The sequence below is a fragment of the Lissotriton helveticus genome, chromosome 9 (assembly GCF_964261635.1).
Source record: "Lissotriton helveticus chromosome 9, aLisHel1.1, whole genome shotgun sequence".
Classification (NCBI taxonomy): domain Eukaryota; kingdom Metazoa; phylum Chordata; class Amphibia; order Caudata; family Salamandridae; genus Lissotriton; species Lissotriton helveticus.
In genome coordinates, this window is record NC_136070.1 from 1,263,420,116 (window position 1) to 1,263,435,108 (window position 14,993).

General features: G+C 46.1%; 1 protein-coding gene across 2 annotated transcripts in view; it reads right to left on the reverse strand.

The window, feature by feature from the left end:
* Positions 1 to 14,993, reverse strand: part of LOC144783479 (G-protein coupled receptor 22-like) — a 172,383-nt gene that overhangs the window by 115,833 nt on the left and 41,557 nt on the right. The gene's annotated exons all lie outside the window — the stretch shown is intronic.

A 14,993-nucleotide genomic window follows, 5' to 3' on the forward strand; every position in this document is an offset into this window, starting at 1 on the left:
TCATGATGCTCTCATGACCAGCTCATGATGCTCTCATGACCAGCTCATGATGCTCTCATGACCAGCTCATGATGCTCTCATGACCAGCTGACCATGCTCAGGCACTTGGATGCACTAGAGTGCTGAGGTCAGCTACAATGTATCTGAGGTTCAGCAGGTAGCTAACCAGATGTTTGTTGACATAGGTGGCTTTAACCTACCATGGAGCGGTATGGTTCAAGAGGGGAGCAGCCCTGACCACGAGAGATGCTCCAGAGGCCAACTTGAGTGTGGTGTTAGCTCCGCCACAAATAGGTTAATGTTTGGAACGATGCTTCTTTCTAGGGGTACATCCTCAAGCAGTGGGGAGCGATCTGGAGAATCATTTGTCACCCCTAACAATAGCTTTTAAGCCTTTGTGTTGTGCAGATTGGGCTTGTTTTGGTGGTAAAAACATCAAATCTCCTGGCTTTACAATGCTTGTTTATCTGGCAGTGCAGGGGAGTTAGTGTAGAGAAACGCTCTGAACAATAGGGGTGCAGAAAAAAAATTATGCTCACTTCCCAGTAGTACCTGGCAGCTAGACTCTTGATTTCAATGTGTAAACAAGTCTCTCCTGACTTCCAGTTTGTTAGAGAAAGTCACAAAAGTGGACCTTCAATTAAAAGCCCTTTAACGGGTGCAGATTTGACTTTCAGGAACTCACAAGAATTTACATAAATAGGCTCGTAAAAAGTACTCCTAGCAAACGCCTGTGAATTACATTCTGGCAAAGATACACCACATATTTGCTTATGTGAAAATCTGCTGAGAGATTACAAATTTACTTGCCCTACGCCCCCTTGTTCATCATCCAGGAAAAATGTTTACTCCTGCCCTTGTTAGGAGTAAATTTCCAACCTTCTCCAGTGTGGAAGGAGATTAGAGTGGAGCTGGTGAATACTCTTAAACATATTAGCTTGTGGGTGTACACAGACTCACAAGGTGTTCCACTGCTTCTCGCCTCCCTCCAGCCCCTGTCCCTAGATTTGTGGATGACTGCCCAATCAGAGCCCTGCTTGTATCCATGCTCTGCTGTGAGTCATAACACAACCAGAGAGGCGATTATCAGAGCTCTGGTGTCATCAATCAATCAATCAGGACATTTGTTAAGCGTGCTACATACCCGTGAGGGTCTCAAGGCGCAGGGGGGGTGCCACTACTGATCGAAGAGCCAGGTCTTGAGAAGTCATCTGAAGGCAAGGAGGTCTTGGGTCTGTCGTAGGTTGGTGGGGAGGGTGTTACAGGTCTTGGCGGCGAGGTGGGAGAAGGATCTGCCACCGGCGGTTGTTCTTCGAATGCGTGGCACTGTGGCGAGGGTGCGGTCGCCGGTGCTTGCGGGTGGGGGCTTAGAAGCTGAGTCGTTTGTTGAGGTACGCTGGGCCGACGTTGTGGAGGGCCTTGTGTGCGTGGATGAGGAGCTTGAAGGTTATCCTCTTGTTGACGGGGAACGAGTGTAGGTTTCTCAGGTGAGTTGTGTGATGTGGTTGTGGCGGGGGATGTCGAGGATCAGTCGCGCAGAGGCGTTCTGGATGCGTTGCAGCCGTTTCAGGAGTTTGTTTGATGTTCCTGCGTAGAGGGCATTTCCGTAGTCCAGCCTACTGGAGACGAGGGCCTGCGTTACTGTACTTCTCGTTTTGATGGGGATCCACTTGAAGATTCGGCGAAGCATTCGTAGGGTGTTGAAGCAGGATGAGGAGACGGCGTTGACCTGTTTGCTCATGGAGAGGGTGGAGTCGAGGATGACCCCCAGGTTGCGTGCGTGGTCAGTGGGTGTTGGTGCTGTTCCCAGGGCGGTCGGCCACCAGGAGTCGTCCCAGGCTGAGGGTGTGTGTCCAAGGATGAATACCTTCGTCTTGTCCGAGTTCAGCTTCAGTCGGCTGTTCCTCATCCATTCGGCGACGGCCTTCATTTCTTCGTGGAGGTTGGTTTTGGTGGTGTGGGGGTCTTTGGTGAGGGAGATGATCAGCTGGGTGTCGTCGGCGTAGGAGATGATGTTGAGGTTGTGCTGGCGGGCGAGGGGTGCCATGTATATGTTGAACAGTGTTGGGCTGAGGTAGGAGCCCTGGGGTACGCCGCAGATGATCTCGGTGGCGGAGGAGCTGAAGGGGGGGAGGCGGACGCTCTGTGTCATGAGAACACTGCTATAATATTGTACCTCACTGCATGGCACCAAAGGGGTCAAGTGGATTCTTTGCAGGACAAGCAGATTTCTGAAGCTCCCCTTCCCTTGGACAGGTAGATATGGGGGTGAATAGCAGAAGAAACTGTCTTGACAAAGCCTGGGATGCCAAATGGATTTATGTATCAGGCTATAGAAGAGTGATCATAGCTCGGTGAGTCAATGCACCTGCTGGCGGTGCAGTCTGTGTTTTATGGGGGTAGCCGTTTAGATCTGTAGCTGCAAAACTTTTGAAACTGAATAAAATAATTCAAAAAGAGTGGGCAAGAACATTAAAGTCTATTGCTTTCTGTGCTTAAATAGTACAGTGGAATACAAAGTACTTGCAACTATAGCAACTGCAATTTAATGTTATTACCATTATTATTGTTGTCAGTATAGTAATAAGTGTGTTTTTATACTTCTGACTGATAATTGTAACAGAAATTATTATTACTATTGTTATTTTTGTTATTATTATTGTTATTATTATTGATATTTTTGTTGTTATTATTATTGTTGTCATTTTTCTGGTTGTTGCTGTTCTGATGTTTTTATTTTTGTTATTATCATTCCTGTTACGAGCATCACCCTCTTTGTTACTTGAGTTATTGTTATTATTATTATTATTATTATTATTATTATTATTATTAATTCTACAGCTGTTTTTACATTATAGTCATCAATGCTTTTTATTCTTTGGATTTTCATTAGTAGTCATCGCATTTTAATAATATTATTGTTGTTGCCTTTTTCTTCTTCTTAGTATTATTGTTACCGTAACACAAAAACAGCCTCCTCTGGACCTGTTTCTTGCAGCCTCAGCCCTCCTGTTGGTTCTTCCTAATTGGTCTCCGGGAGCCCTACGCAAGACTCGTCGCCAATGCTGTGCCTGGGGCAGCATGAAGCTCAGTTGTACCCGCAGTTTTTTTTTGTGCTTGGATTGACAGCCCCCGCCACGTTACTGCTTTCTACCGAGGCTCTTGAAGTCACCATGCCCACCAGGCCATCTCGTTCACACGCAGAGGGATCTTTAAATTGGAAATGGCGGTCCCTGCGGAAGTGTTGCCTGTGTTTCCGGTTTGGAGTCCGTCTCTGAAGCGTCTTTATCACACAACTTCCTGATCCACGCAGAGGGAGTGGGAATGACAGCTCCGCTAACGCGGGCTCTCAAGGGTAAATCTTCATGGATACATTTTCACACTCCAGACGGATCACTTTTCCGCCCAGAAGAAATTGATCCAATTGCTGCCAGCAGGTGATGATGGCAATTGCACTGCTCCGGGCTACTCGCAGGATCCCCCGCGGGGACTAGTTAGTGCTGACCTCCTTACACACCTGCTTTGTGGTTCCATTCAGGTCATTCTGGCTTTTCTATTTCATGTTTAGAGATATCTCACAGGGGATCGGTTGGACGCGCTCCCTGTAGACCTCTTGCCGCGGCATCGCCAGCTGCCCCATTCTTGGAAGATGTCCCACCGGATGACTGCACGCGCTCTATTTTCTGTGCGGCGTCCACGGGGAGCATCGATGCGAGGTATTCTGAGCGGCTGGGGGTCACAAGGCTCTTTACTTATTTATTGCCTTCAAATCCCTTATTGATTTCAAGTAATAGATGAATAGAAATGTTGGGGTCGCGAGGTGCCTACTAAAATATTGATAAACCATTGTGGAAGTGCTTTATTTGTAAATAAATAAATAAATAAGTGCAGGGCTCAAACTTTTTCTGTACAAGTCCACCTCTGCACTGCCGAATGGTGTGTTGTCGAATAACAAAGGTGTCGCCTGGTCTTGATTCCACCTCGCGCCTCCATTGATTGATTGATGACCGGCATGTCTCAATCTCAATCTGTTTTTTTTTATTCCATCGTTCTATGGTAACCACTGTTCCCTTCTTCTTCCTCCACCTCATTACTCTCTCTTCCACCTTCTATTTCTTGATCCGGGTCAAAGTCTGATGATAAAAGATAAGTATTAGTCCCCATAAATGAGTGACGGCGTCACCCACCTGCACAAATGAACCACAGCATCCGGGTTGCAATGACCAGCAACATACATGTGCTGCAGAGCAAGTATACATGTACAAGTGAAATATTTTCCAGATGGAGAATAATGAACTTTTGCAAAGTATTTACACCTGTGTAAATACACCTGTTATGGCTAGTATGCACGACAAAACTTCCTTTGTATTAGGGGTGGGTGGAATTTGCGTAATCGCGTTACGCAAATCTCCGTGAAACGGTAAAAAATCTCCGCAACCACTCAGAAATTCTGCGGACACGCGGAATTGCTTGTTTGCGATGCTTTTTACTGTTCGCAATTGCTGTTTGCGTGCTCGGGGGTACATATATCGCAAACACGCATTTGAGAACGTGAACAAGCAAAAAATGTCGCGAAGTTGCGGAACGCCGCATTTTGGACAATTTCACGTTCTCCGCGGAACGCGAAATTACCCAAGTTCCACAAATTCCGCGAGCGGAACGGAATTTACCGCCCAGGCCTACTTTGTATGAGAGTAACCTGGAATTCAAAAAGAAAATTCAAGAGTGATCCTGCGACCCTGTGGTTGTCGCAGTTGCTCTGTAATACTGCAATACTCTTTAAATCCAAAAAAAGCCACTGTAGACTTACACTTAATGGCTTCTATTTCACTTCGGATTTGTTACCCATCAGTTCCAAAGAGAGGGATTGGAAATAACAAATGTCTCAAAAAGTGTCTCTGTTTTATCACTCTCAGGCAGCAGTCTCACTTGTCGCCTGTCACTCTATAGCGCCAGAATACTCTCTAGGTGCGTAGCATGGCACTATACTTTGGTATTCGGCTAGGATTATTCGAGCGTACTTATGCCATTGGTATGGCTTCAGAAGGCTTTGGCGTCTGGGCATCCTTTCTGCAGTGATCTGGGCTTTCTATTGACTGGAGTGATGGAGCTCTGGGGCCATCAGTATGGTCAGTGTTTAACTGGATAAAATTAGACGTGTTCGATCCTACAAGAGAGCTGTGTGCTGGATACTACTTACATAGGTCTTCATTCCATTCCACCAGTTGGAAGAGCTGCCCTTTGCTTGGTGTGAAGTGTCTTTGCTGTTGGGTCACCAACTACACTGTTTTAGTGCAGTGCTGTGCTGAGTGGGTGAGGTGCTGCTTACCTAGCAGATACTGATGGTTCGGTGAGGTGTGAGCAGTTGGGTTTTGATGGTTTTGGTGCCATGGTACACATAAACTTAGACTTCAGGTCTAAAGTTATATTTCAGGTCTAAAGATAGACTTTAGATCTAGAGATAGACTTCAGGTCTAAAGTTAGACTTCAGGTCTAAAGTTAGACTTCAGGTCGAAAGTTAGACTTCAGGTTGAAAGTTATACTTCAGGTCTAAAGATAGACTTCAGGTGTAAAGTTATACTTCAGGTCTAAAGTTATATTTTGGGTCTAAAGATAGACTTTAGATCTAGAGATAGACTTCAGGTCTAAAGATAGACTTCAGGTCTAAAGTTAGACTTCAGGTCTAAAGATAGACTTCAGGTTTAAAGTTATACTTCAGGTCTAAAGTTATACTTCAGGTCTAAAGATAGACTTCAGGTGTAAAGTTATACTTCAGGTCTAAAGTTATATTTTGGGTCTAAAGATAGACTTTAGATCTTGAGATAGACTTCAGGTCTAAAGATAGACTTCAGGTCTAAAGATAGACTTCAGGTCTAAAGATAGACTTCAGGTCTAAAGTTAGACTTCAGGTCTAAAGATAGACTTCAGGTCTAAAGTTAGACTTCAGGTTGAAAGATAGGCTTCAAATCTAGAGATAAACTTCAGGTCTAAAGTTAGACTTCAGGTCTAAAGATAGACTTCAGGTTTAAAGATAGACTTCAGGTCTGAAGTTATACTTCAGGTCGAAAGTTATACTTCAGGTCGAAAGTTATACTTCAGGTCTAAAGTTATACTTCAGTTCTAAAGTTAGACTTTAGGTCGAAAGTTATACTTCAGGTGTAAAGATAGACTTCAGGTCTAAAGTCAGACTTCAGGTCTAAAAGTTAGGCTTCAGGTCTAAAGTTAGGCTTCAGGTCTAAAGTTACGCTTCAGGTCTAAAGTTAGAGTTCAGGTCTAAAGTTGGACTTCAGGTCTAAAGTTATACTTCAGGTCTAAACTTAGCCTTCAAGGTCTAAAGTTAGACTTCAGGTCTAAAGTTAGACTTCAGGTCCAAAGATAGACTTCAGGTCTAAAGATAGACTTTAGATCTAACTTAGACTTCAGGTGTAAAGTTATACTTCAGGTCTAAAGTTATACTTCAGGTCTAAAGTTATACTTCAGGTCAAAAGTTATACTTCAGGTCTAAAGATAGACTTCAGGTGTAAAGTTATACTTCAGGTCTAAAGATAGACTTCAGGTGTAAAGTTATACTTCAGGTCTAAAGTTATATTTTGGGTCTAAAGATAGACTTTAGATCTAGAGATAGACTTCAGGTCTAAAGATAGACTTCAGGTTGAAAGATAGGCTTCAAATCTAGAGATAGACTTCAGGTCTAAAGTTAGATGTCAGGTCTAAAGATAGACTTCAGGTTTAAAGATAGACTTCAGGTCTAAAGTTATACTTCAGGTCTAAAGTTAGACTTCAGGTCGAAAGTTATACTTCAGGAGTAAAGATAGACTTCAGGTCTAAAGTCAGACTTCAGGTCTAAAGTTAGGCTTCAGGTCTAAAGTTAGGCTTCAGGTCTAAAGTTAGGCTTCAGGTCTAAAGTTATACATCAGGTCTAAACTTAGCCTTCAAGTGATAAAGTTAGACTTCAGGTCTAAAGTTAGAGTTCAAGTCTAAAGTTATACTTCAGGTCTAAACTTAGCCTTCAAGGTCTAAAGTTAGACTTCAGGTCCAAAGATAGACTTTAGATCTAACTTAGACTTCAGGTGTAAAGTTATACTTCAGGTCTAAAGTTATACTTCAGTTGTAAAGTTATACTTCAGGTCTAAAGTTATACTTAAGGTCTAAATTTAGGCTTCGGGTCTAAGATTACCTTGTTGCTCAGCTTCCATGGTGACCTTTGAAAACTTTGGTCGGACAATCGACCCAATTTGCGCCACAGATCTTCAATGGTGTCTACTTGGGTGACAGTGAACGTGCACACGTGCCGGAGGATGCCTCAGGATCAAAGGACCAGGTGGAAATGAACAAAGGGCTGCCTGAGGTCGGGTGGAGAACAGAGAAACTGGGAGATTTCCTTAGCGAGTGGCTGCGCCTGAAAGGCCAGGAGGGCTGGGGAGGACTCGTGAAGTATCCCGCCCACCTAATACTTGACTAGGTCTGTCCGAGCTACCCCTAAGGGGAAGCCTGCCTTTGTCTTACTTGACCCCCCCAATGCCTCAAGTGACCACAGACCGAACATGGTGCGTCCTCAAACCCCCCAAAGCATCTGTCAGTCAAGGGGAAACTAAGGGTGCGCAAAGTCGCATTATTTTTTCCGTCGAAATTTTGCAAAATTCCTGTAAAATTACACTTTAAGACTTAAATGTGACTTGCTGGTTTCTCACATCACTTCCTTCACATGAGTGTGCATTTACCATTCCAAGGGCGTGCAAGACACCGGCACGAGACTGCTATTTTTAATTAAAACGCTATTATTGATTTCCACTTCTTCTAATCAATAACATTAAATAATTAATTCCACAGCTATCATGTTATTTGGGGCAAATCAGCGAATGAGCAGGCGTTTCTTGGGGAGTCATTTGTGCACAAAGGGCCCGATTCACAGAATTAACTTAAGACAAAATCCTAAACTTTCTACTTTTGGTATTCACAGAATGCACTTACTACTTTTGGTATTCACAGAATGCACTTACTACTTTTGGTATTCACAGAATGAATTTACGACTACTAACTTTACGTCCGCACTCGGGCCGGAGATTTCGGCCTGGAGGCGGAGCTTCCTGCTGAGAGGCAGAGCTTCCGGCCGGGAGGCAGAGCTTCTGGCCCGGAGGCTGAGATTCCGGCCCGAAGGTGGGACTTCCGGGCCCCTAGGTGGGACTTCCGACCCAGAGTCTGGACTTCCGGCCCGGAAGTGGAAATTTTGCCATGGCCGGAATCTCCACCTCCGGGCCGGAAGTCCCACCTACGGGCCGGAATCTCCGCCTCCGGACCGTATTCTCTGGCCCGAGTGCGGACGTTAAGTTAGTACGTAGTCATAAATTCATTCTGTGAAGACCAAAAGTAGTAAGTTCATTCTGTGAATACCAAAAGTAGAAAGTTTAGGATTTTGTCTTAAGTTAGTTCTGTGAATGGGGCCCAAAGAGTCCTCCACGGACATAAAATGACATGAAATAGCGCAATGCATTATTATTGAAAATGTTGCATAACGCCAAATTTAGAAATCACGCAAACTTCGTAGTTTAAGTTAAATTTCGACCAAGCCTGCAAAAGTTTGTTAATACTCATTCTTCTACAGGCGGGCCCCCTCAAATTACGTGGCATTGAAGTACCACATTTTTCGCAGGGCACGCTAATTATGCAGCAAGTAAGGGCAACAAGAAGCATAGTGTAGCGCTCTCTCTGGCAGCGTGATTTGACTATTTTTACATTTCGAAGCGCTTTAACACTGTCTAGGTTATTAGCATCAGTTTTAACAACAAATCACTGCAATCAGCGACCACAGGTGCGCAGCCGACCTTCACACAAGGCCGGTCACAGCCGCACCACCTGTGTGGCACGGTTCTGTAACTTTGCATCTGTTTGTACTGCAACAAACACTTTTGAAAACAGCAAATCGTGCGGCAGGTGGGGGGTGGATCAAGAGGCGAGTCTGTGACATTTATAATTATGGGGGAATTGCTGGCGCTGCAGAAAGGGGTGCTTTCCGAGGCCCCGCACGAAGGTGAGTCGGCACGCGGCGTTCGCTGCATGAAAAAGATGTTTTTAAACATAATTTAGCATTTTTCCAATGCCAAAATTAGAATAAAGTCCGATCTTGTTCTAAAGGGTATTGTTACGGCTGCACGTCCGTCCCAAGGAAGGGAGGGGAGGGGGCTTTTATAGAAATACATCGAATAATCGTTCTTTATTCGGATGAAAATGGGCAGAATAATTTCTGTTTACTGACGTGTTTTTCTTTCTGCAGGGAGCTGCAGTTTGCCTTACGTGTGACCTAGATTCGCGGCTGCATTCACCGAGCCGGTGTCTGGCTTTTATACAATCTTTTTATCCCACTCGAGAAATTATAGACTTGAAGTTTGGCGTCAAAAAAGCAAAAGCACAAGCTGGCTCAAGCCGGCCTGACAATACTTTGCTTTCTGCCCGCCAGCCTGAGCGCCAGCCTTTGTAGGGGCATCTCTGCAAAGCCAGGGAGGCATTTAAGTGGGTTCAAAAAACTGTGGGGCAGATATACTACTTCTGGCCAATCTCTGCTAATCAGCAGGGATGCGCCAGAAGAGTTGCGACGCATCTACCTACCCATGCGCCACCACTGATGCGCCGCATTTACAATGCGGCGCACCGTGGCGCACGGATGGGCATTTGCGTGTCGCATCCCCCGTCGGAGAGGGGGCGCATGGCTGGAGTTGCATCGCAAGCTTGACGCAGCTCCAGCAAGGCTCGGGGGTGCCCTAGTCTTAAAATGCTGCGTCAAACCTTATGCCTGCTTCAAGCAGGCGCACGGTTTTGACGGAGCATGGGCTCAAAAGTGACTGAGTGAAATCTTGTAGATTTCACTCAGCCACTTTTGGGAGGCGTTCCTGCGCTGGAAAATTTATATATAATTATATATAAAGTAAAAGAGGCGCAAGGGGCTTGTAAATATGCCCCTTAAAGGCCTCTTAGCGGGGCGTGGCCTGTGTAAGAGAGGGTGTGGTGTAAACATGTAAGCTACATTTCTGTGGTTCCCATAGTGTGCCACCCCACCAATATTTTGCTTCATCTCAGCTTTCTGTTATTGCATCCAGATATATAACGCAAGTGTCATGCACCTAAAATGAGCCTGGACTGTTGGCTTTGTCAATGGTTGTTAGCTCTTTAATATACAGAAGTGACAACAATGGCTTTGTTGTAAATAATTAAGATTGAGAAGGTTTCAGATCTAAAACTGTGAGGCTGTGAATTAGACATTACTAAAACCTGTGGAGGGGGTATCGTTCCACAGTGTGTTTCAGTCACTCCTTTTATGTGTTTTATGTATTTTTTTCATGTGTGACCATCTCCTCTCCACATTTCGTACATCTGCATACCTCATCTCTTTCCTCTTCAGCATCCTATTTTCACTCTGTCCTGAATGCACTTCTTTTTATCTACTCACTTCAGCACCCCCTAAACACACACTGTGCCCACTCACCTCTAAGCACTGCATTTGTTTTACTTTCTCCTTGTCAGTATTTTGACACCGGTGTACCTCCACGTGGCCACTGTTCTGTGCGCTCTGCAGAGATGCCAAGGATTGGATGAGCGTGTATTCTGACCACCTTTCAGACCTGCTGAAAGGCACTGTGAGAAACTCACACTGCCTTACGCATCAACCCCAGGGCTCTCAACGGTGGCGCTATAGACACCTGTCCTGGCAGCAACTCCGTTCAGAGTATGCACTAGGCAAGAGTAATTTTGACACACAGAAAAAAACAGACAAGTATCATCTTGGAATTAGCAAACACTCCTAGGTTTTAAGATTAACCCCATTGCCGCGGGGCTAATTATCCCGCGGCGTGGGGGGAAAGGGGCCCGTGCACGGCGCCGCGATGCTGATGACGAGCTCGGCTCGTCATGGCCCCGCCCGCTGAATGGAACGCCCAGCACAGCGGGGTAATTATCCCCGCGTGGGCGTTCCGCGGAGGCCATGACGAGCTCAGCTCGTCGTCAGCACAGCGCCACCGTGCTGCATTACGAGCTGAGCTCGTCATCAGCATGGAAAAGGTTAAGTAAACCTGAAATATGAACAGAAACAAAATAGCTGACAGGGATTGCATTATCGTTTCTTACAGTCGTTGTTCAGAAACTGATCAGTGTTTTTTGCCCTTTACATTAAGAAAATTAACATAGGGCCTGATAGAGGCCTGTGTCAATGTCCGTTTTCAGTTACTACCGGGTCTGAGACCTGGAGGGACGCAGCCCACTTAAAGCCTGCTGCCAGCAGGCCCGGACTGGCCGTTGTGGGCACCGGGCAATCCCCCGGTCGGCCGCAAGGGTGGGGGCCGGTTTTGGGCCCTGGGGGCCGTTTTTGTTGCAGAGCCGTTTTTGCAGCATAGCTGCAAAATCGGCCCTGTAACAAAATCGGCTGAAAAGCGGCCCTGGCAAAGCGCTCGCCCCCCTCCCACCCGGGGGGCGGGGGGGCCGGCCGAGCACTTTGCCAGGGCCGGTTTTCGTTCCCAGTCCGGCCCTGGCTGCCAGGCTCACTCAGTACTACTCTCTGCTGCACCACTAGCACCATAGCGAAGTTCAGAATAACCCTGGGTAGAGGCCGGAGAGTTCCATGTAGCAGAAGTCCGCAAAGTGCAAAAAAAACCCTGGTGCGCTACGCGGAGCTCCGTGAGCAGCGGAGTGCATTCGTTAATTGCTGCTCGCTGTGATTTTCAGTGCCAGGCGCTTGTCCGCACTGTGCAATCATCACGAACAGCACCATGCACAGCCCAAGCCGGCTCAACAGGAGGAGGTTCTGTTCATGAGGTGAGGTGTGGGCAATCGCAGAAATACCGCCATGGAGAGAAGGCAGGCAGGCAGCGTAGGGTAGGTGACCCTCGGAGAGAGTAAGGCATGCAGACGATGGAGGGTAAGGAGAGGATCATTCGATCGGAAGGAAGGAGCGAGGACAGTCATTCCTAGTCAGTCCATGTCAATTGTACAGACATGGTTTTAGGAATATAAAGGAAGATTTATGAGATATTATGCAATCTGAGGATGTAATCTGTAGAAAGAAACATTATTTGCTTGCGCACAGTAGCATTTGTATCGTGCTTACTACCCTCATATGGGGTGCCCGAGCGTCCATCTACACAGGTAGAACAATACTCTGAGATATGTAAAATTACGTAGAGAAACACCTACGGCGAAACAAAAATTAAAATAGAAACTTGTAAAAACACTCAGAGCCTCATTTATAAAAAGTGACGCATCGCTGCGTGAAAACTGCGATGCGTCACTTTTCATTGCGCCCTCCTTGCGACATGCTGGATGCGTCATATTTACAGTATGACGCATCATGTCGCAAGGAGTTACAGATACGTCAGTATTTCTGATGTATCTGTAGGCGCAAAAATGACACATTGCTGGAGTGTGTCACAAAAGTGACGCAACTCCATCAATGAGTCATTTCACATAGGCAAGTCCCATTTCAAATGTGTCTGCGTCCGTCTTACGCCTGCTGTGAGGCAGGCGTTAAATATTGATCCATTTGCGTCCTAGAAGTGATGCGGTGAAATCTCATAGATTTCACTGCGTCACTTTTATGAAGCTTACTTGCGTCAGAACGCCCCCCCTGCATACATTATACCTGGCGCAGGTATAATGTGGCGCAGGAGTTTACAAAGTGACGCTTCTACCTAGATGCGTCACTTTGTAATTATGACGCAACATGGCACATTTTTTACCCTGCTGGTGCGTCACAAAAAGTGACGCAATGGCGGCGCACAAGTGACGCAACAGCTCATAAATAAGCCCCTCACTTTCTCCCTTGATCATTGGAGGAGAGTTGGATGGGCATCTATTTATAGACAGCGAGGCCTGACTTTGTGCGGCACTCATCTTTTTGAACAAGATCACACAGATACTCTGATGGATAAGCTGGGATTAACCAGCTCAGAGCCATTCTTCTGAACTAAAAGAGATTCTCGGGGCTGCAAGCTTCGCTGGCATACATTGGAGGCTTGAATGGAAAGAACAGCAGCGCCAATGCTTTCTTCCTGTAAGCTGGAATTATTAGACCCTGTGCTACCCTGGAGAGTGGGCACGGAAAATATAGAAATATTGGGGTAGACAATACAGAGCAGGGGGATGCAAGAGGACGGAAAACAGGAAAAAAGTAAATAAAAAATAGCAATCCAAACCCTAAAAATACAAATTTAGAGCTAAAATTATTTTAAACAAATTTCTTCTATTGCTTTTTCTGTCTTTCGGTTTTTTATTTATTGCAGTGATTTGGTGGCGACAATCTCTGGAACTCTGCAGGCCACAGAGGAGGGTAATTATTTTCTCTCCAGGATCCGCTTTGGACCAGGCGGTTCAGGCCCGCTGGCCCACACTGCTGGTGGCCATGACAGAGGCAGGTGTGAAAAGCTTCATTCCGACCCCTCCCCCCTTAGGCTGTTATAAATCCCCCTGCTGGCTTTTGTAAATGCCGTGGCGGCCCCCGCTGACACCCTGACAGCACTGGGAAACTGTGTTAAAGTATAACAATCTTCAAGGGAAGGAACCTTTCATAACAGTGTCTGCCCGGGAGAAGCTTGCGCTTGTTCACGGACGGCTCCTCACTGAAGCCTCACAGAGGAGATGTAGGGAAAAGATACATCGAAGGCCACTGGCCCTCTCCTGTTATGTTATGTTATCCTACGCTACGCAATGTTTTGTGTTATGTCATGTAACGTTATATGGTACGTTATTTTATGCTAGGTTACGTGTAATGTTACATTCTACATTACGTTTTGTTATGTTATTTTAAGGTCGAGGCTACCGTCGCACTGCGTAAGCAGTGGGCGGAGCCGAAGATTTTATGTTGTGTAGTATGGGGGCTTGAACCCACCCCTCTTCTCCATTGGCTGGCCACGTAAATGCTGGCCAGCCATTGGAGGAGAGGAGCGTCACTCGGTTCTAGCCCCGGCTTGAGCAGATTCGGAGGCGTTTTTCTCTCTTTTTTTAAGCCCCGCCCCTTTTCTAGTGGTGGGCGTTACACCCTCCCTCTCGCCGAGGTCCCAGTCTGACCTAAACACGCCCCTCAATCCAAAAAATTATGAGTGTTTCTCCGAGATCGTAAGGCAAGAGAGAAGCGCTCCACACCACCATGTTTCTCCGAGATCATTCACAAATGGCTTGGAGAAATGCCCGTCATTTTCGGGGGGGAGGGGGCTGGCGTAATTCCGCCGTGAAACTTTACGGGAAACTCTCCATGCTGCAGTTGTTTCCTTGCTCTCTAACTTGTTCCAAGGTCCAGCTAAAACAGGAGAGTTCGATGTTGGCAGGTGGTCCCTCCTCCAAACATCAAACACTCAGCAGCTGATTGGCTGCCTACGTCACGATCCGAGAGCCTGCGCGAGGTAGATTTTTTTTTTAATGAGCATGTCTCAGCAGCAGCCACATGTACGGAACTGGAGTGATGGATTCTCAGAAGTCATAACACTTGATGCACAGACATCCCTTCATGGCACGCAGCCTGCCAACCACTAGACTACAAACGTCACTGTATATTTAAAGCATTGAATGCCACATGGCGATCAGTCCATTCACACAGGCGAGCATAGTCTGAGGAGCTCACACCGTCAGTAAACATTCTCTTATAGCAACTTGTACCGGTGCGCGTGGGATCTTTGCACCACGTTGGCAACGGATGCCGCAGCAACAGCATCAAGGAAAACAATGTATAAAAGCAGACAACTCTGAGGCAAACACGTGAAAAGTTAAAAACATTAAAAGCCTCCTCCTTCAGAAATACCATTGGTACCTCTTTTACGCTCCAGTCATAGCTCTGATGAGCCCAGGTATAGATATATTTAGCAGACCCCAGACTTGGGGTGAAGACTTCTGCTTTGGATATTTGTTGAGCACAGCTGTGCGCTTTCCACTGGAGCATCTCCATAAAATGAATAACCTGCCTCGCATCTTGTGACTAAAAAAGATGAAAGGAGGACCCTATGCAAATTGGCAATTAATGG